We start from the raw sequence: 20772 nt of genomic DNA, 5'->3' as shown, positions 1-20772 counted from the left end.
TGTAGTATTAGCTCCTTTTTCTCTAGTGGTAGCTCCTGCATCCTAGTTAATGGCCGATACCCGGGGGATAGTTTTAGCTCCTGCTCATAAAGTCTTAATTTCGACCCCTGCCTTAATCTGCAACTATTCCTATTTAACTTGACAATTGTATGCAATAACCCCTTTTCAATACCATGGCCATCTAGCGAGTTGCTACAATAATTGCAATTTTTAGCATGTTGTGTGTACCTGCAAGTGCATGGCAGGCACCAATCCCTGATGTAAATTTGATTTGCGAGATTTTCATAGGCTCACCCCTTGCATTTTCTGGAGATTAAAGCTACTGATAAATGAGAAGTTTGGGAACATTCATTTAATTCCAATTTGCTCTTTTGGAAGGGATCCTAGAAGTGAGAAAATTCCCCCAGATCTTTCTTGTAACTTTCAGAAAAGGTATAATGGAGTATCAAATGTTTCCTAAGGTACACTGATGCTGGCTGCCCTTTTTCTTGCAGTCCGGTAACTAAGGTTTGTGGGACAAGTTAAGGCCATAGATCTTACTCACTTTTGTGTCAACTAAACGACTAAACATGATGTTGTATTGCTCCGTAGGAAGAGAACTGTTGCGTCTACTGTTTTTCAAGTTGGAGAAGCCTGACTGGCCTGCTAGAATTGCATCCTCACTTCGCCTCCCTTTTCGTCCTTAGTCATAATTCTCATTAGCACCCCGGTAGGCGCCATCCACCAATAAGAATGCTAGGAACGTGGGCTGTATTCACCAAGGAAAGCCTGTGTTCCGAGCATTCTCGTTAGTATCGGGATCTTCCTTTCCTGCTTCCCCTTTTACCATTTAGCACCTGTTTAGTTTCCCTACATGGGTGCTAATGTTGTCCTTTTTTCCAAAAGGAAAATAAAAATAAAACATACCTGTGTGGTGCGTCTCGACTCCAGCAGTGCTGCTCTCAGGAAATCCGTTCTCCATGTTCATATCAGTCATCAACATGGAAAATGCACTTCCCTGACAGCACTGCCGGAGCTGATCTGCAACATAAAGGTGTTTACTTTTTATTTTTATAAAACCCCATTATCACACGTGTAGGGAAACTACACAGGTGCTAATGGCGAAATTAACTGAGGCTGTGGGCCAACCCTGTCGGTAACGGCACTGCCGCCCTCGTTAAGGGACCAGACTCTTCCGGCTTTCAAATTCTTAAGGTTGCTCAGCCTCATGGTATCCTGCATGTTTCTGGTGCCAGAGGCCAGGCTGAGAATGATATCCCTGCAATGGGTCCTCAAGATGCAGTGGTCGCAGTTCTCAGGCAAGATATCGGATCCCGTTCAGATTCCACTCTCGGTCTCCCAGGATCTTCTGTGGTGGGCCAACAAAGGGAACCTAATGATGGGGGTGACGTTTTGGCAACCGGGGTCAGAGGTTACTGTAGTGACGGATACTTCTGTCACAGGATGGGGTGCTCATGCCAACGACTTGACTGCCAGCGGTCATTGGTCTCTGTCGGAGTCCAAACTCCACATTAATCTGTTAGAGCTGCGGGCCATCAGGCTGGCCCAGAAGGCTTTTCTGCCGTCTTTGTGGGGGAAGAGTGTCCTGATCATGACGGACAGCACAGTGGCCATGTATTACCTCAACAAAAATGGGTGGGTAGGGTCACTCCTGTTGTGCAGAGAGGAAATGCAGCCTGGTTCTGGGTCATACAGCAGGGAATTTCAATCGCAGTAGTTCATCTGGCCGGAGACGAAAAATGCAGCGGCGGACGCTCTGTGCAGGCAGAGCATGGTCTCGCACGAGTGGGAGTTGGCTCAGGAAGTCCTTCAGGCGATCTTCGCCCTTTGGGGAAGCCCACAAGTGGATCTCTTCGCCACCAGTGCCAACCGGAAATGCGAGAGATTCTGCTCCAGGGAATTTCCTCCGAGAGGAGCCTTGGGATTGGTTCCTTCCTTCCTTCCTTCCTTCCTTCCTTCCTTCCTTCCTTCCTTCCTTCCTTCCTTCCTTCCTTCCTTCCTTCCTTCCTTCCTTCCTTCCTTCCTTCCTTCCTTCCTTCCGCAAGAAACTATCCAAAGTTAGCCAGCGGCTGAACCAGCTGAACTAGTTCTTTCTCCTAAATTGTTTAATCAGAAAAAGGCACTCTAGATGGGTTTACTACTTTTCTTAATCCTGCAGTGGGAGGAGGAGCGGGCGGCCAAGTGCGTGCCATTTGACCTTACTTAAGAATGGAAATGACTTTGAAGTGATTCATTCGGATAACATTGGCCCATACATCCAGCAAACTGTACAGGTCACCCGAATCACTTGGAAAAATCTCGTAGGAAACAACTAACCATAATTAACAAATATTGGAACCCTTTGTCACTAGGGGTAGGTGACATGATTGAGAAGATCTCAGACGTGATTGATGATGCTTATAAGTTGGATGATTCTTCAATAATTCTATGCAGTGACCTTAATTTGTCTTGTCTTAACAGGCGTGGGAAACTCAACAGAGAAGACTTAAGTGCATCGAATTCCTCTAAGCAGACGGGATTAGTATGGATCGACTTAATGGACAGCAGAGACCTCCACATTTTAAATGGGCACTTTGAAGGCGACAAACCTTGTCGCCCCACTTGGGTAGTGTAGGCAAAGCTCCGAAATTGACTATATATTTGTCTCTAGAGATCTGATTGGGATATAGATTCCTTTGTAATCCTTTCGACCAAAGTTATTGAGTTGAAAGGCCTTCTGCCATAATGACTATATATCTGGAGACTGTTAACAACGGTTGATGTTTAAAAATGATAAAAAGAGACGTGGAACAATTGGTGTCCTAATACGCTAGGAAAAAACTTATGGGACACACATCAATACTGCATGCCGTATTAGACTACACCCCAATCCTGCAAACTGTCTTGATTAGGAGTGAGTCTGGGCACATGAATTTAGCAAGGCACCAACACGTCTACGACAAACAAGCAGTTGACAAAAAGTGGGAACTGAGGAGAGCTATTAGACATGTTAAACTTAGCCCAACACCGAATATGGATACAGCCATCAAGAGACTGAGAAATCAACACACGAATTGGCTTAATTGGCACAAGTTTTCTATGATTCAGCAATATGCAGAAAAAAAGTTGAGTGCCATGAGCAAAAAGAAATCGAGTGAAGGCTGGATCTCAATAATCCCTGCAAATAAACGGCATGTCTGAGGCCGATTGGATAACACATATATATTCTGATCCCTACCCATGTCAAGTAATTGTATTCAAACCACTGGTTGTGTGGTCCATAGCTTTTAACCACGAAGATATAGTCAACTTAATAAAACAGGTAAGCACTTCCCGCGCCTCAGGATGGTTTATCAAACGCTGTCCTAAAACAAAATCCTGAGCTATGGGCCACATTGATCTGCTTAATATTAGAAAACCTAGTGTGCTCCCGGAACATACATGCAACATGGAGGCGTGTGATTGCTGTGCCAATATTCAAGAGTGGTAATAGGGACAACCCAAACAACATAGCCCCATTGCACTCTTAGATGTTATGGGTAAACTATACACTGAACTTCTTCTAAAGAAACTGAACAACTGGTCCCAAAGAGAAGGCTGCCTAGATCCGTTTCAGACAGGATTTGTTTGTTTATTCACTTATTACGCGCTCCCGACCCGGAGGTAATAGGGCGCGAAAGTATGAGAATGCAAGGCTTACATAGTTATACAATATACAGATATAATAAAGGCTTCTATAGTTACAAAGCACAATTCGTTGTACGAATATGGCAGCTATATGGTTACAGTAATATATAATGTACAAATATACAAATTACAGAGTACTTCGCTCCGTGGAGCAGTTGGACTCGCAGGTAGAGAAGTTTACATATAAGTTTTAACAATATACAATGTTCAAATATACAAATTACCGAATTGTACATTCCGTAGAATACTTGGACTCGCGAGTAGAATAGATTCCACATGAGTTTCAAGTGGTAACATAAAGTAAGTGGCGCTGATGGGTAAGAGGGAATAAGTGACTCCACACAGCCAGAAGCGGTAGGAGGCTATAGGTCAGACGAGATTATGTGTTTTATGGCATTTTTCCTAAAGAGTAGGTAGCGTTGGTCAGTTGGCAAGTCTTGTGGAAGTGAGTTCCATGATTTCGCCCAAATCTAGGTATGGCCAGGCAATTAATATTACCAGTGCTAGTTAGTCTGGGAGAGATTCTCCTCTGAAATGTATCTGTAAGGTAGATGGGGGCAGCGTTGTTGAGAGCTTTGAGTCAGAGACAGTGTCTTAAGCTGTATTTTATTGCCCGTAGACAGCCATTTATGTTGGCGTCTAAGGGAGAAAATATGAGTTCTTTTATTTATGCCTAGGGCTGCTCTTAAGGCGTTATTTTGTAATATCTGGAGCTTCCGGATAGTAGTTGGTTTAAAAAAAAAATATTTTAGCTGAAATTAATCAACTTTTTCATAGTAGTTTTATTGGCACCGCTATATAGGGCATTACAATAGTCAATTCTAGAGAGTATTAAGGCTCTGGCCTGGATCAAGCAGCTATCATCAGAGAGGAATGGTTTGCCTGCTCTTAGCAACTTGCAGGTGTAAGCCGTGGATGAAGTTAGGGATTTTATCTGTTTGTCAAAAGACAGTGTGGAATCCAAGTAGAAACCAAGGGATTTTACCTCCTTGGAGACTTTAATGGTATTCCCATCGATATTAAATGAGGAAAACTCCTTTCCTAGTTTTCTGATGTTGGCCTGTGATCCCAAAATTAACAACCCAGTCTTATCGTCCAAGCATAGGCCATGAGTGGCCATCCATTCTTGGATGATAAGCTATACCTTATTCACCAACTCCGTGTCCTTATTATGATCCCCAGAAAGCGGGAAGTGAATCTGGGTGTCATCTGCATAGTTCGTGTAACACCCAGATGGTCCAGATCATCGAACAGGGGCTTGGTGAATATATTGTAGAGCGTTGGCGAGACACAAGAGCCCTGAGAAACCCCGCACAAAATAGGGGTCGGGTCAGCGGCTGCCGAGGGGGAGAAGACTCTCATAGTTCTCTCACTCAGGAAGGATTCAATCCATCTGATAGCCTCCTTGGAGAAATGGGCGGCAGAGTTAAGGTGTCTACAGAGGACCTTATGGTCAACCAGATCAAATGCGGCTGAGAGATCAAGTAGGAGCAGAAGTACTGGTCTCCCTTTGTCTCTCAGCTTGTCTATTTGGGATTTTAGGTCGATTAAGGCTGTTTCCGTTCCGTGTAATGGGCGGAAGCCAGATTGTCTATTGCCTAGAAGTTTATGCAATTCAAGGTGTTTTTGAATTTGAGTGTAGGCGGCTTTGTCCAATATTTTGAGTAAAAATGGAACCGTGGTAATGGGGCGGTAATTTGTGGGGATGAAAGGATCTAATGTCTGTTTCTTGAGGAGAGGGAGCATCCCAGATTGTTTGATTGTCAGGGGTAGTGCCTGAAGCAAAGGAAGCGTTAATCAGTTTAGTAATGAATGGAGATAATTCTCTAGCAGCATCTTTTATTAATTGTGCTGGGCAAATGTCACCTTTGCAGTTAGAAGGCTTAAGTGACACGATTATTTTTTCAACGTCCAAAATAGACATTTTGGAAAAGTGGAATATATTGTTGTGACATTGATGATACACTGGGCAGAAGGTTTTTAGGCGAGTACTGTAGATTCAGTGCATCTTTTTTTTTTGCTGAATTTTGTTTTGGAGCATGTTAATTTTGTTAGCTAGCGCATATTGGATGTCTGCAGACCAGGATTTGTCTTTGGTACAGATATCAGGTATAGCTATTGGAGACTCTAGTTCTTTAAGTATAGAGAAGAGTTATTTCATACTAGAGTTAGATTTGCCAATGCGCTCATCATAGGAGTTACGTTTGGCCCGGCAAACGTCTTTCTTATAATGCGAGGAAAGTGAGGTTAATTTGGCTTTGTTCTCATTAGAAGGGCAAAGTCTCCACTTAGTTTCACTTTTTCTTTTCTAAATGTGAAGGTCTTTAAGTTGTGGCGTAAACCATTTTTTTAAGTGGGCTATTGGTTTACTGGATCTTAATTTGAGAGGGGCGATTTTGTCCAGTGTGGTGAGCATAATATTATTATTCATGCACTAGGATCGAGATTTTCAGGCAGTGCGTTAAGAGTGGGGAGGATAGCAGGGATTACTTTCTCAACTGTAATGTTTTTTTTTATTTCTGGTGAGGCAGGGTGGCGCTAATGGGGGAGCTAGTGGAGTAGGTCTTGTGGTGGATAGTTAGGACACCAGTGAGTGGTCTGTCCATGAAAGAGGCAGGATGGATGAGATGGTAACTGTACAGTTATAGTACGCTATCCAATCCAGTATTCTCCCTTTTAGGTGGGTAGGTTTATTAACTTTTCGAGTCAGTCCTAGTGAACTGATTATGTTAACTATATCAGTGGCGCTTTTGTCCATTTGGTCATTGAAACCTATGTTAAAGTCCCCTAATAGGAGTAATTGTGAGGACGGTTTAAGGTTGTTCATAAGTAAGTTGTACAAATCCTCCTCGAAGGTGCCAAGAGGACCAGGCGGTCTATATATTAAGTGGATAGTGAGAGTTTGTGAGTTATTTATCTGGAATTTAGCAGAAAGAATTTCACATGATTGTGAAGGTGGGTAGGGGCTAGTCTTAAGGAGAGACATGTTTTAGAAATGATGGCAATGCCACCACCTCAGGCACCGTCTCGGTCTTGTCTAACTATTGTGTACCCATCCGGGATAGCTAGCATGAGTGAAGGTCCTGCTGCATTGTGAAGCCATGTTTCCGTAATTGCAAGGAAATCAAAGTTGCCTTCTGTAATAGACGAGCGATCTTACATTGCGAAGCGTTCCTTTGTGTGGGAGGGTCTCACTAGCTTCTTTGACTAGGATATGTTTAACTGTATTATTATCATCACGTAACTTGTACTTGTGATTGTTAGTCTGGGGGACATTTGTATTAGAGATGGCCAAAGGCGGAGATCGCTTAAAATGGCTAGGTTTCAGACTGGGCTTGTAGTTGGTTTTCAGGTTGGTAGGCGGTAGGGGTCTTCTCAAAGGTTCATATAGTTTGGTTAATCTGGCACAGAGCCTAATGGTCTATTGGCCGTGGCACAAGGTAGAGCGGCATAAGTTACTGTCTCTAAGGCACTAGGGGCATTATTTGTTACTGTATTTGTCAATGTCGGCAGACTAGGGTCTGAGAAAGGTACTAGCGGGAGCTGAGCGAAATATACTTGGCTTCTGGTGCCGATGTGTATAGTAGCAGTCATGGTGCAGAACAGTATTACTAAAGTTAGCATCTTTTCCAGTTAGAGTATCAAGGATATGACATTACTCGGGGAGGTACCTGGGCAAGGTCACACTGGGTATCACAAAAAAAGCTTCACTAAACAGCATAAGAATAGGAATACCTATCAGTCAACTAGTCGCTAAAGCCTAAGCATAGTTGAGCAGGGAAAGTAGGCATCTAGACAATAGTACAATTATCATTGGCCACTTAGACAACATTACTACGATAGAGCAAGTCAAGCAGTTGGGCACCTGAGCAGTAGTAGCGCAATGACCTGCATGGCACTGGTAACAGAATAGGTCAGTACAATAGGGCATCTAGGCTAATCATCATAAGGAAGCAATGTTAGGCAAGAGAAGGCAGAGCAAGATAGTGCAGAAGCCTGTTATAACTGGGTATAAAGGACTTCTGTGTGAGATTAGGGTTAGCAAGTTAACAATTAGCCGCGGTACAACGGTGTAGAAGGCACTTTAGAAGTTTAGGCCAGATCACAATTATGCAGCCATGGAGGACATGTTAAGTCTATGGTAAGTCAATACTGGTAAAGTAGGTGAGGTGATTGGGGACAACTCCGACTATTTTCCTCCTTTCATTACTGAAAGACAAAGCTCTGACAAAGAACTATAAAATGTATTTGGCTTTTATTGATTTAGCCAAAGCTTTTGACAACATTAATAGGGGGATCCGTGGTCCAAATTGTCAACTTGGAAATGCCCTGAAGACTTGGTTGATCAGTTGAAAGCCCTTCACATGGAAACCTCCTTGAGAGTCTGACTGAATGTCGGGAGTCTACTGATAGATTAAATACCTGCAAGTCGGGGTGTCAAACAAGGATGCTCTTCAGCCCCCTGCCCTTTTTAACCTTTATCCAATCTAGGTCCCTTCATGGAGGAAACCAGATGCTTTCCACCGAAAATTGGAGTAGATATTGTGGCCCGTCTCTTATATGCCGATGACCTAGCACTATTAGATCGTACTTCAATAGGCTTCAGACGCAGTTGAAAAGATTGGATGAATACGCCTCAGAAAATGACCTGCAAATTAATAACGCAATAATAAAGATCTTGACTTTGGAATAATCCCAATGAAGGAAAAAAAGATTGATATATGATATGGCATTCATAACGAGCCTATACACAGGTGTTTCAAGGCGCGACGAGGCAAGGGGGGGCGCAAAGGGAAGACCGACAACGATCCTACTAGGCCAGGTGTCATTCAGATCGCGCAAGTGCATGGGAAGGGGGGGAAAGAGGAAAAATTCGGGGGAGAGGTGAAAGTGCAGTACATGGGGAAAGTGGAATAAATAAGATAAATAAAACGGCCATCTGGTGGCAAGTACAAGGTAGTGCAGACATAAGTGCTGGTAGGGGGACTGTAGGGATACAGAAAAACGGTCCCCAGGTGAAAGGGTTGCCAGGGAGGCAGTGCAGGTGGGCAATTGACTGTGCCTGGGCCAGAGATCAGAAAGGGTGGCCAGGTAACCAGTGCAGTTTCAGTCAGGAATTCAGCAGGGGAGAGGGGGAGAGAAAGCAGAAGCAAAGAGGAAGGTTTTGAGGTGCTTCCGGAACCAGAGATGGTTCTCCTCAAGTTTCAGGGAGGCAGGAAGGCTGTTCCAGAGAGAGAGAGAGGCCCCTGCCGAAGAGTGATCTGCCACCAACTTGTTGCTTGGAGAAACGACTGACCCTGAGGAAGTTGGAGGTGGATGAGCGAAGAGCTCGAGAAGGAAGATATTTAGGAAGAGAGAGTTGAAGGTATTGCGGCCCCAGACCCCAGAAGGCCTTGTGTACAATGCAGAGGGTTTTGAACTTAATCCTTGCAGCCACTGGGTGCCAGTGCAGGGATTTCAGTCCTGGAGAGAACCGATCCCTGGGCTTGAGGCCAAGGACAAGTCTCGCAGTCCTGTTCTGGATAAGTTGCAGAGGGCGGAGAGTAGAGGCAGGCAGATTTAGATAGAGGCTGTTACAATAGTCCAGCCTAGAGAGGACCAGGGCTCTGGAGACAGTGAGCTTCTGGGGGAAGGAGAGGAAAGGAAAAATACCTCTAAGGAGGTGCAGCTTTTAGTCTGACTTCTTAGAGACGTCAGAGATGTGAGGGGAGAAGGTGAGTGCAGAGTCGAAGATGACCCAGAGGTTTTTAGCTTTGCAGGTAGGAGTAGGAAGAGGGCCAAGAGAGGCCGGCCAGAGAGCTGCAGGGAAGGAGGAAGTGGGTGTGCCAATGAGTAGAATCTCAGTCTTAATGGTGCTTAGGCAGAGGTCGTTGGCGGCACACCACTCCTCGATGGCAGACAGACAGTCGGAGATGAGAGAAGGAGAGGAGGCGGCCGAGGGTAGCCTGAAAATGAGCTGGGTATCATCCGCATAGCACTGAAAGTTGGGACAGAGAGCGGCGATGCGGTGGGAAAGGAGTGCCAGGTATCGGTTGAACAGCCAGGGAGAGAGGTTAGATCCCTGGGGGACACCAAAGGTAGAGATGTCGGAGACAAAAGATGTCGGAGAGGAAGGATCCAAGTTGGACCTGGGAGGGTCGGTTGGAGAGGAAAGAAGTCAGCCACGCCAGAGCCTTATTTAAATGGTACTGGGAACATCAGCAATAGGGCAGGTAGAGACTTTCAAGTATTTGGGGATATGCATCAGCAAGAGCATGGTTGAAGCTCATAACGCTTCCACTTTAAAAGGAAAAGCGGTAATGCTAGCAAACCAAACGCTAATATTAGAAAGAAAATTCTGCCGATATTCGATGCTCCCAATGCTTGAATTTTACAGATTGAAGGTGTTGGCCTCTTTGACATAAGACTGGGACGCTCTGTTTTTCTTTCCTAAGCAGCACTGGCCGATCATAGAAGTGACCCTCTTGGAGAAGGTTTTGTGCCTTCTGAGATTTACTCCTATCCAGGTCATCAGAATGGAGCTAGGGCTTAACCTCATTGAAAGCAATGGCCGATTGGAAACACTTGGTTATCTTTAGGAAATTTGTTCAAGAGACTCCTGCCCCAATCTTTGCTTTAATAAAACAAGAGGTGGAAGATGGAAACAGAAATCTAGTAGCTGTGGGGTTCTACTTGTAGAGACCTGTTGGACTAGCTCAGTGTCTCGTTTGACGATCTGTGAAAGAAGTGAAGTCAAGTGAAATTCCTTAACTATTGCACATGTCAATGTTTTTAAATAATGTACTGGACAAGAGCGATCAATTGTGAAAGGCTGCTGCTTAGGTTATTTTTTTAATGTGTAGATAATTGTCTGTCGGATTATCTACTGGAATGGTTTTTGCAGTTTGTAATTAACTATAATGCAATAATTTAAAAAAAGAAATAAACTAAGGCAACAGGTTACTAAACAGCTGCTTGGAAGCTGACCAAGACAACCAGGAGGAGATGGCAGTTGTTGAACTGTGGAACCAGGAAAAGGGAGTCATTCTCTTGGTATTCTCTACATGTGTGGAACTTTAACTATTATCAGAGACTAATAGAAATACACCCTTAGGGCTGCTCCCATTGCACCAGGAGAAGGGAGTCATTCCCCAGGAGCCGTTTATGTTAATGTCTGTTAGTGGTAGGGCTTGAGTAGGTTAGTTTGGAAAGAGGATGGACATTTTGAGTTTGACAACCACCCTGATGACAAGCACCCAAGTTCTTCTTTAGTTAGGTAGGGAAAACCCTTTAGAGATAGGGGAAGATAGGCCTTGTTTCATTATTATTTAATTAAAAATTTTTGTAAACATGCCACCCCTTTATCCGACTCCTTACTGTAGCACGCCACAGTTTCCTGACAGTTACTCCTCAGGGGGACTTTCCCTCCTTGGTTGTAGTCTCCACCTACTTGTATTCTGCCTCAGTATAGGGCACCTTCTCTATCCCCCGAATCAGCGCCTCCACTTTCTCCCTCCAGGTGCTTCCCCTTTCTTTGTCTTCATGGCCTCTGCCTTTTCCTGCTCAGTCTTCCTCTCCTTGTTCAGAGCCTTTTTCTTTTTCAGCCCTTTTCTTGACTAGGGTTGAGGCATTTTCTCTATTCTCTTCCCTTTTGGTAAGGGTTTCAGTCTCCTCCTTTTTAGTAAAAAAAAAACCTCTGGTCACTACCTCCACATTTTTTCTCTGTCTTATAATCAGTCTGCCTCTCTTCTCCAAGACTCACAGCCAGCCTAGCAATCTTCCTCTCTGCTCCAGCAATCTTCATCCTCTTTAACTTCACAACTCACATTTTCTGTACCACCAAACTCCCTTCCAATCCTTCAAAAAAGGTATGAGGCACCCTTCTCTATTAAAAACATAAAATAGCCACCGCTTTTTGCTTACTGTACTTTTCACAGAAGGAATATCCATTTGCATATCCGTCTTTGTCCCGCACCAAAATCCAGGCTAACCTCCTTTGAACAAGAGTACCGACATGTTTTTCAGCTTTGTTCGGCCTGATCAGTGAGGTGGAGCTGTGCCTCTCTGAGCACAGTAAGAAAGGGGTCCACGTCTGGGTTCCCCCAGGTAACATAGGGTGACCAACCGCAAGTTCCTTCCAGTCCTGTTGTGGGAGCTGGCCCTTATCTAGTGCATGTACTGAATAGCTTCCCTCTGATTGGCCAGAGGAGTCACAAGCCCACTACGCATGCTCCACGACAGGGATGCTTTGTAGTCTTGAATTCATTGAGGAAGTCTTTAAATGCAGAAGCTTGCATCTTTGATTCCACTTTAGTCTGTGTGTTTTACTGAGACTGAAGCTTGAGAGTTCTAGAGATGTATTGAGCATTCCTCCTGAGGGATGGGGTTTTAAAAACCATTTTATTTTGTTTGTTTCAGTGTTTGTATCCTCCCATTTGCTTTTAATTGCTGCATGTTATTATCTCCCTTAGGCTGGCAATTGTGTGTCGAAGAGAGAGGAGTTCTCTTCTCCCCAGTGTTCTTAGTAGTATGTGTCACTGTCTGTGTGTTGTGATGTATCAAGGGACTTCGTCCCTACTCCCCAACGAGGGGACTTCCAAACCCCCTGTGATGATTGTGAGTAAGCCTGCTCTGCATCTCCCTCCCTAGTGGTCAAGGCAAGTGGGGCCTCACCAGGAGAGACAAGGGCTCTCGTTCCTGTGAGGAACTTCCTAAGCCATTTTCCATGGTGGCATATATGAGACTATCAGATATGCAGAACACTGTCGAAACCAGAGATTGGGCAAGAGACAAATCTGAAATAAACATCTGTAAACAAGAAAGATCTGTCTGTTTAAGGAGCGACCTCCTTCTAACTGAGACGAGTACAATGAGGATGATGATGAACAAGGAATAGGAACAACATTCGCCGAAACGTGGCGAAGTCCAGAGAGGGAGCAGCAGAGCGTAAGCAGGGGAAGCCTCCTGACGCTGCGAGAGGTGAAGCCGAGGCGCCAGCGACTTCCAGAAGTTGATTGAATACGATAGCAAGATGCTGAATGCCCAGCATCTACATGCAGTGAGGAAAGTGGAAGACTGGAATTTGCATCCTGCGGGTGGCATGATCACAAAGACTCTGTGGTGGGCAATGCGCCCATTGATACCAGTACGCCGAGGAGGCAGGGAGACGCCCGCTTACCCACAGCTGTACCTGGTCCCACGGAGAGAGAGGACCGAGAGTCGGACGCCGACCGAGTTGACAATGACAAGACGGAGAACCGGAGCGAACAAAGCAAATTGAACAACTGCAGGTGCCGGCGACGTTCCACTGGAGAGTGAGATGCAACTGGATGAATGGGAGAACCGGGAGGCTGCCAGGGAATCATTATATTGCAGGAGAAACTCAACCCAGAGACCTTGGATTTGAAGTGAAAGTCGATGAAGTAGAACTGTATTAATGTGAGAAAGAGGTTTACAAATAAACCTGAAAGAGGGAGCACTACGACAGGGGAACAAATATCCAGGGAAGAGGGAAGAATACCCCATAACCCAAGAAATAAAGAGTGGAGAGCATCGGAGGGATGAGAAACAATGGGGGCGAGACCCTCTTTTTTTTTTTGTGAGGGGGCCTGACTCTAGAGGGTTAGACAGGAATAGCAGAGGAGAGTTGGAGTCAAAGGCTACCCTAGTCATGGACGTGATTGGGGAGGTCACCTATGTGGTAGCAGTGGAGCTAGATGTTTGCTAGCTCAAATTGAGATCACTGGGGGCTAAAGAATATAATTCAATTTGTCATAAGAAAAAAGTTTAATTCAACATAACACGAGATACATAATTACATAAATATGCATGTGCCTTTAGGTACCACGTTTGGTATGCATAGGGAAATACATTGTGGTATGCATACAAGTGGGTTAGTAGCATAAGTGACAATTATTTCCTGTATAGCTAAAAACAAATCATGTAGCAATACGCTAACATTGTCGACACACTGATTGGTGGTGTTTCTGGTTCGTGCGCAGTAGAAAAGAGAAGTGGCTGTTTAGATTGAGCAGCGCTGCTATGGGGCACCGAACTGTATTCAGGACATTGCTTGTGGTCAAGATGCTGTTACATGGGGTGGATGTGCACCTAAGGGTTAAGAAGCTGGAATTAATTTTCTTGGTGATCTAGTGGTGCCAGCCAATGGAACAACATTGCACAAAGGGTGACCTACCAGGGTTATTCTGTAAACGCCATGGGAAAAGACTTAGTATAGGCCAGCTGCGGGTAGTTTGTGCGGCCGGAGGGCGGTCTGCAACGTCAGACAGCAGAATCTAATTAGAGAAAAAATTTCCATTGGATATGCAACATTTTCTGATATACAGTAGTAATACCTGGTTGTTGGTGACTGGTGGAGTTAAATTCTGGGTAATAGGGGATGAGTGACCAATAGCGGGTGGTGGAGATCATCACTGTAAACTAATAAAAGTTTAATGCAATTGGATTGGCCCTAAATTTTGTGTATAATGCGTTATGGGGGCCAAAGATCCCCGACCACATGTGCAGTGGGTAAAGAAATGAGTGCTTCGCTGTCTGCGGTAACTTGGGAGAGGTGAGCAAGTACTGTGAGCCGTGTGCTGTAAAAGGCAGCGATACCAATGCGAGTACGGAGCAAAGTCCCTAAGAATTGACTTAGAGGACATGCACGATACCGTTTACGTGCAGCGTGACTAGACATCCGATGGTTCCTGCCATTCGTCCTCCTCGTCTCAGCATTCCAGGAAATGCCGTCACTAGTAGCTTTCCCCGTCCTCCTTGGAGGATGGCGCCGCAAGGAAAGTGGCTTGTCCCACTAAGTCCTCGACTCCGGAGGAATGGGCAGCCTTCAGGGAGCAGATGCTGGCGATTTTTCAATCCCAGGGCACAGTTACGTTCGCGCCTTTGGAAGAAGCCGGCAGGGAACAGTCTCGGTCCATGGCTCGTGCGCCTTCAGGCTCTGGTCGTCAGCGCAATACTCATCGGGAACCTTCAAGGTCCCGTTGGGACAAGGTTCAGATTGATCGCCAGAGACGTGCTGCATCCAGGGGTTCTCCATCCAGAGGTCAAGACTCTCAACCTTCAAGCTTGGTATCTGAAAGGTTGAGATATAAGGATTTGGACCTCCCGGATGACGTGATGGAGGTGTTGCTTTTGGCCAGGCGGCCAGCAACCAAATCCCTGTACCGTTGGCGTAAGTTTTGCAACTGGTGCAGTGGACACAATGTTGATCCTTTTCAGTGTTCCATTCCCATGGTTCTGTCTTTCTCGCTTTCTTTGGCCCACACGGACCTTCAAGTGGGTACCATTAAAGGTTACCTGGCGGCGCTGTCTATCTTCAAGCGCTCGTCTGAAGAATGTTCTTATTTTAAGATTTCTTTGATTTCCCAATTTCTAAAAAGGCTCACTAATGTGTTCCCGCTGTTTCAGGTGCCGGATTGGGATCTGAATTTAGTCTTGATGGGTGCTCCATTTGAACCTTTGCACTCTTGTCCTTTGAGACTGTTGTCTTTCAAGATGGTTTTCTTGGTACCGGATACAACCGCTCGCAGAGTGAGTGAATTGCAGGCACTTTCATCTAAGCCACCCTTTACTGTGTTCCACAAGGATAGGGTTGTACTGAAGGTACATCCTTCCTTACTACCTAAGGTAGTGTCTGAGTTTCATTTAAGCCAGAAGGTGGCACTTCCTGCTTTCTATCCTCCTCCCCATCCTGATGAGGAAGAGGAACAACTCCATAGGTTGGACCCTAGGAGAGCTCTGAGCTGTTATATTTCTAGGATGTCCAGGGTCTGAGTGGACGATCAACTCTTTGTGGGGTACACTGGACACCGATTGGGCCGGGCTGTTACCAAACAGACCTTTTCCAGATGGATTTTCCTGGCTGTTACCATACAGACCTTTTCCAGATGGATTATCCTCACCATTACTGAATGTTACAGATTGGCGGGCAAGGACCCTCCTGAAGGGTTGCAAGCTCATTCCACTAGGGGAGTGGCTACTTCCACAGCCCTACTGCAGAGAATTCCTATTAGGAATATTTGTGACGCAGCGACATGGGCTTCTATCCACACCTTTGTCAAACATTACTCCCTGGATACGCTCCATGGTCAAGATATGGCCTTTGGTAAAGTGGTTCTTTATTCTGCCATCTGATTGGGTATTCTAAATTCTTTTCCCTCCTCCATTTTCTGGTACTGCTTTGGGAGTCTGTCAAATATGTGAAATACGTTGGAGGACACAATCCATTCGAAGAGCAAGTTACTTACCAACTGGTAACGTTCTTTCGACTCGATGTTCCTCCAACTATTCCACATTGCCCTCTCAGCCTGCTCCTCTGGAGAATTGCCTATGCTCTTGCAGCTTAAGTTCTCTCAAGGCTATGTGCAGTCAAGCAGGCATTGTGTACGAGCATGGCACACGTTCTGGGTGGGGGGGGAAACATGAACTGAGGCTACATTCACCGTGCGTCCTATTTATAACATCCAGTGACGTCGCCCTCGACGGAGGCCTTCGAGGGACATCGACCCGGTGCCATCGACACAGGACGCCCTCTGCCGAAAAATGTCCTAAGTAACACAGCTGTGGACCTTACTTGTCAAAGATGTGGAATATGTTGGAGGAACATTTTTTGTTCATCTTTAGTAATCGCCATAATTGGTGGCAATGCCAGTAGAAAGAAGTGTTTTGCCTGTAATTAGGCATCTATTCCTGTGTTGCTGCTGCCCGTTGCAGTTGCCTAAGAACAGAAAAGTATGAACTCCTTTGTTTTAGGTTTTTATAGCAATAATCGTACATGTTTGTTACTAGTGTCATACTCAGTCCTGGAAGTGTATTTTGGCATACCAAGCAGTAGCAAAGGAGGACAGCTCATTGATTTTCTTCCATCATTCCTACAAGATCATCTTCACTGTATCATCACTTGAAAATCTGGCAAACAGTCAAACACACCTATGCCTGTGATCAACCGGGACACTTGAAGCTTCTAGCATCATTTAACATCCCCAGTAATCGAGCGAGGCATGACGTGGGTAGCGCAGGAGCAGCAGCCACCATTGGCACTCTCGTAGGGAAGAAGGACACCTGAGCTGACACAGGCCCAATCATGAAGAATCTCTCCCCAGGCCCGACCTCCAAGTGGTAGTTATTCATTACTCTGCTGCAATGGGAACAAGACAGTGGGGTGCACCACCTCAGATCAGCTGCTTTTTCTCTGCAGCAAACTCTGCAGATGTGCTATCCAACAGCATGTTCTGCCACACAGGGCCATCATCGACCACGCAGGCATTACAGTGCAGTGTATCTAGCGCAGCAAGTCCTGTCCAGCAGTTCTGCATTGTTTGCAAACAGCAGGACACAATGCACCATGACTGGTTCCACTGGTGCAGCTATTTCAACACATCTGCCCCACTATACCACTGAAGGTTTCTGTGGTGACTGCTAGTGACTCGTAACATCTTAAAGGCTAAGTGTACATGCTTTGCTCTTCATTTGCAGTAGATGGAGGATATTAAATCAGGTTTGGCACAGTCCCAAAGAGCGATAGGCCTATGTGTTCCTCATGAATCTAGTCCTGTGAGGTTTTCAGCAAGTCAAGCTCTTTGAACAGTCACATGAGAATTGTAATGGGTGTAGTAAAAGTCATCGTTTTATGAAAATGGACACCTTGAGCCTTCACCAGGTTTTTAAATGCACTTTACTGATACATGTCTACAAGAGGATGTGCAGTTTGACATTCAGAAATGAGTTTATAGTTTAATTGTCTTCATTAACTGTGTTTTTGTCTATGGCAAAGGCACATGGTAACTGGGCCTCTCTTTCTTCATTTTGCAAGTATGTTTGACTGTTTTGAGATAATGTTGTAATTTTCACTGACTCTCTCTGCCTCCTTAATGAGACTGCCTGTTGTAACAAGTCACCATACTTCGTGGCACATCCCCAAAAAAAAGGAAGCCCACATCCCAATTATGTTCATATCTGGGTTGAGTTGCAGGTAACAAAAGCAAACTTCACAGAATGTATTAACAATGAACAAGGTTCTTTACTGTGGCTGCATTGTAAAGTTAATATTGCCTGTCTGATCATCAGATGTGTTTTCATCAGTGTCTTTCTAGTTTTTACACTTTTGGTTACATCTCCTATGGAGAGCATTGCAATTGAGAACAATTTATTCTCCGTTTCCTTTGTCTCACTTAGCTTTGCCCCGCTGTGAACAACCCAAAGGTGTCTCCCTGGCTAAACCCCAGGGAACTTTCATCCAGGTGGCCAAGACATGGCCATTGCTATTGGATCCAGTTCCTGGGGGTGGACCAGTGAGGGAGGATCACCTCGGGGAGTGGGACACCGACTGGTAAGACGTGGTATTCCCCCATCCTCTTCCGTAGGACATTCAAAAACACTACCCCACCACTTTCCCAACATGAACACTTTCGCTAAACATGAATGACAACGGACTAACACCAGAGCCGTTTAACTGGCATGTCCCAATACTAAGGTCAGGCAAATGAAATGAAATGATTTTATTTATATCGCGCTCGTACACAAGTGATTCAGAATCATTCACACCTGAAGGCCCTTTCTCTTCCCCACAGGGATAAAAGGTGGAGCAAGAGAGCACAGTACGAGCAAGACAGACTGCACAACGAGACGACTATCCGGCTGTTCAAGAGAGGAGAAAGGGGGTGAGAATTGAGGGGGTGCCAAGGAGAGAAGGGACCTTGCCCTTTCCGCCGGAACCTGCAAAAACTTCAAGGAAGAATACATAAGCCCAAGGACAATCGCTGTACAGTCTTGCAGCAGATGTCAACGGTACACAGGGCATTCCTACGCTGATGAGCTGGCGGGAGGGAACCTCCTGCTACCGTGGTACCAGCCTTGACTCCAGATACAAAGAAAGCCAAGTGGTTCATAACAGCCGGTGAGTCGAGGGGAGAACCGATAAGAACCGGGCTGTGTCGAATGAAAGTCGCAAAGTGGCATATTGAGAGAAACTCAAAGTACTGTACAATTGTAAAGGGGAGACCAGCTGCAGTAGGGGACCCGCACCACGTCGGTGCTGCTCTGAGAAACTCTGGTCGATCCCCTTTTAAGTGAAACTACAGATACCAGAAGGCTGTAGGAGAGCCGCCAAGATAGGTCAGTGATCATACAGGAGGTCAAGCAAATTCCCCGTAAAGTTGAAAGCCTTTGACCTAATAACTGAAAGGGAAGCTAATCCCACTCCGTGAGAAAGCAAGGGAGATGAATCCTGCATACATAGAAAGCAAATGTGACTGAAGTTGGCAAGAGTGAACCTGGAAGAGGGATGCTGACGAAGAGGGGCAAAGTCTAAACTCCCAAGAAACAGTGCGTTGATAAGGGGGATCCTGGCGGAGGGATGTCCACTGGAGCTGTTTGAAAGGACATTAAGATTTGTGAATGAAGTAAAAAGAAAGCCAGAGAGAACCCGGCGGTGGGCGGCTGAGATTCAAGAGGGGTTGGCACCTGGAAGAGGGGAAAACCGAGGTGAAGAGCAATAACCTCAAGTGCAATCCGAAGGGAAATTTTGTTTGTTGTTTTTTGTAAACCGATCAGGCCCTCGGATCAGAAGATACGCCACACGAAGGCCATGATACTGATAGGAACTGTTTTGGGGATCCAAACCCGGAAGAGGAAGATCCAAGGCGTGACAAAGGTGATCACCCATCAAAACTAGGAACAAGGGTCAATGCCCAGAAGAGGGGCATCCAAAGGTGAGCCATTATCACCTGAATTGAGAGCCATAGTGAACCCGGTGGAGGGAGGCTGAGATTCGAGAAGGGTCTGTGCCCAGAAGAGGGAGACCCAGGGGTGAAAGTATCGCCCAACATGCATTTGAACTGAACTAATGTTTGTTAGTTTTTGTCCTTCAAAGCCAAGACACTTTCTATGAGAAAGAGACTTGGCCATCGAGGCTCCGGGTAAGCTGAGACAGAACTGTTGTCTCGTGCTGAGAGAGCGTGAGAGTGTGCTGTAGGAAATGCCTATCCATATCTTAGTACAGACTACGCTGGTCCAGGACACTGGAATGACCCGACCTATCGCAATAATGGCCAATTGAGCTATAAGAAAAGGGCTACCTTTTCACACAGCTCCTCTGATGGGAGCGGATCTTTTCCAAACTAAAACTCTCGTGGCTATAGAGGCCAACAATGGAACAGAGTGCAGAATAGAGGAAGAAGAGGATGTCAAAATTGGCATTACCAACAATATGGGCAAATGCCTCAGGGACCGTACCCGTCCTTTTTAGCACCTAATCTTCCTTTTCCGCCCAAAGATGTAGGGCCTCCTCCAATAGAAAATGTCGGCGATGAAAATTCCATCAGCTGTATATAACATCTCTAATAGAATATTAGCTCAAGAAGAAACAGCCATCTTAGAGAAGGGTTTCTCATTTATTCATTGAGAAACCCTAGTAAAATGGACTTGGAAATGGAACTCCGGAATTGTTTTCAAGAAGGTCCGTCTTAGAGATTACTTTGGGACCACTACTACTGACTTAGATAAAGACAGTAATACACCCTTTAGACCAAAGTCGTCATTTACACCTACCACCCAAATGATTTCGAATGAAACCATTACATTTGAGCAGGCTGTTCTAAGAGATTTCCATTCTATCTTCATCACCGGTGGGTGCTAAACATAACGGGTCATACAATTTCTCCAAGAAGGAGTGGGAGTACCTTCAAAATCTTAAGGGAGACAACTATATAATCATTAAACAAGCTGACAAAGGTGGAGGTGTAGTCTGTGATTCAACTTATTACGATACTGAGGTGATGAGACAGCTAGACAACTCTTCCTTTTATCTTCGACTCCGAGGTAACCCTACGGATAGCATTAGGAATGAGATCCTAGCCCTCGCTACCCAGGCACGTGATATTGGTATATTGAGTGAGAAGGAATTCCAGTTCCTTACCATCAAAGGGACTAGGACCCCAATCATATACATCATTCCCAAGGTACATAAAAACAGCCTCAATCCTCCTGGAAGACCTATTGTTTCACGGTGTGGCTCTGTATTGGAACCTTTAGGTAAATATTTAGATTTCTTTTTCAAACCATTGACGGCCGACACAGCCACTTATTTGGCTGACAGCACAGATGCCATTT

General features: G+C 45.3%; 1 protein-coding gene across 1 annotated transcript in view; it reads left to right on the top strand.

Moving 5' to 3' along the window:
* CNST (consortin, connexin sorting protein) overlaps positions 1-20772 on the top strand; it is an 851678-nt gene that overhangs the window by 680090 nt on the left and 150816 nt on the right. The gene's annotated exons all lie outside the window — the stretch shown is intronic.

Source organism: Ambystoma mexicanum, chromosome 4q (assembly GCF_040938575.1).
Source record: "Ambystoma mexicanum isolate Mex_15411 chromosome 4q, UKY_AmexF1_1, whole genome shotgun sequence".
Taxonomy (NCBI): Eukaryota; Metazoa; Chordata; class Amphibia; order Caudata; family Ambystomatidae; genus Ambystoma; species Ambystoma mexicanum.
Note: the sequence above shows the minus strand (reverse complement) of the source record. Positions and strands in the feature narration are given on the sequence as shown.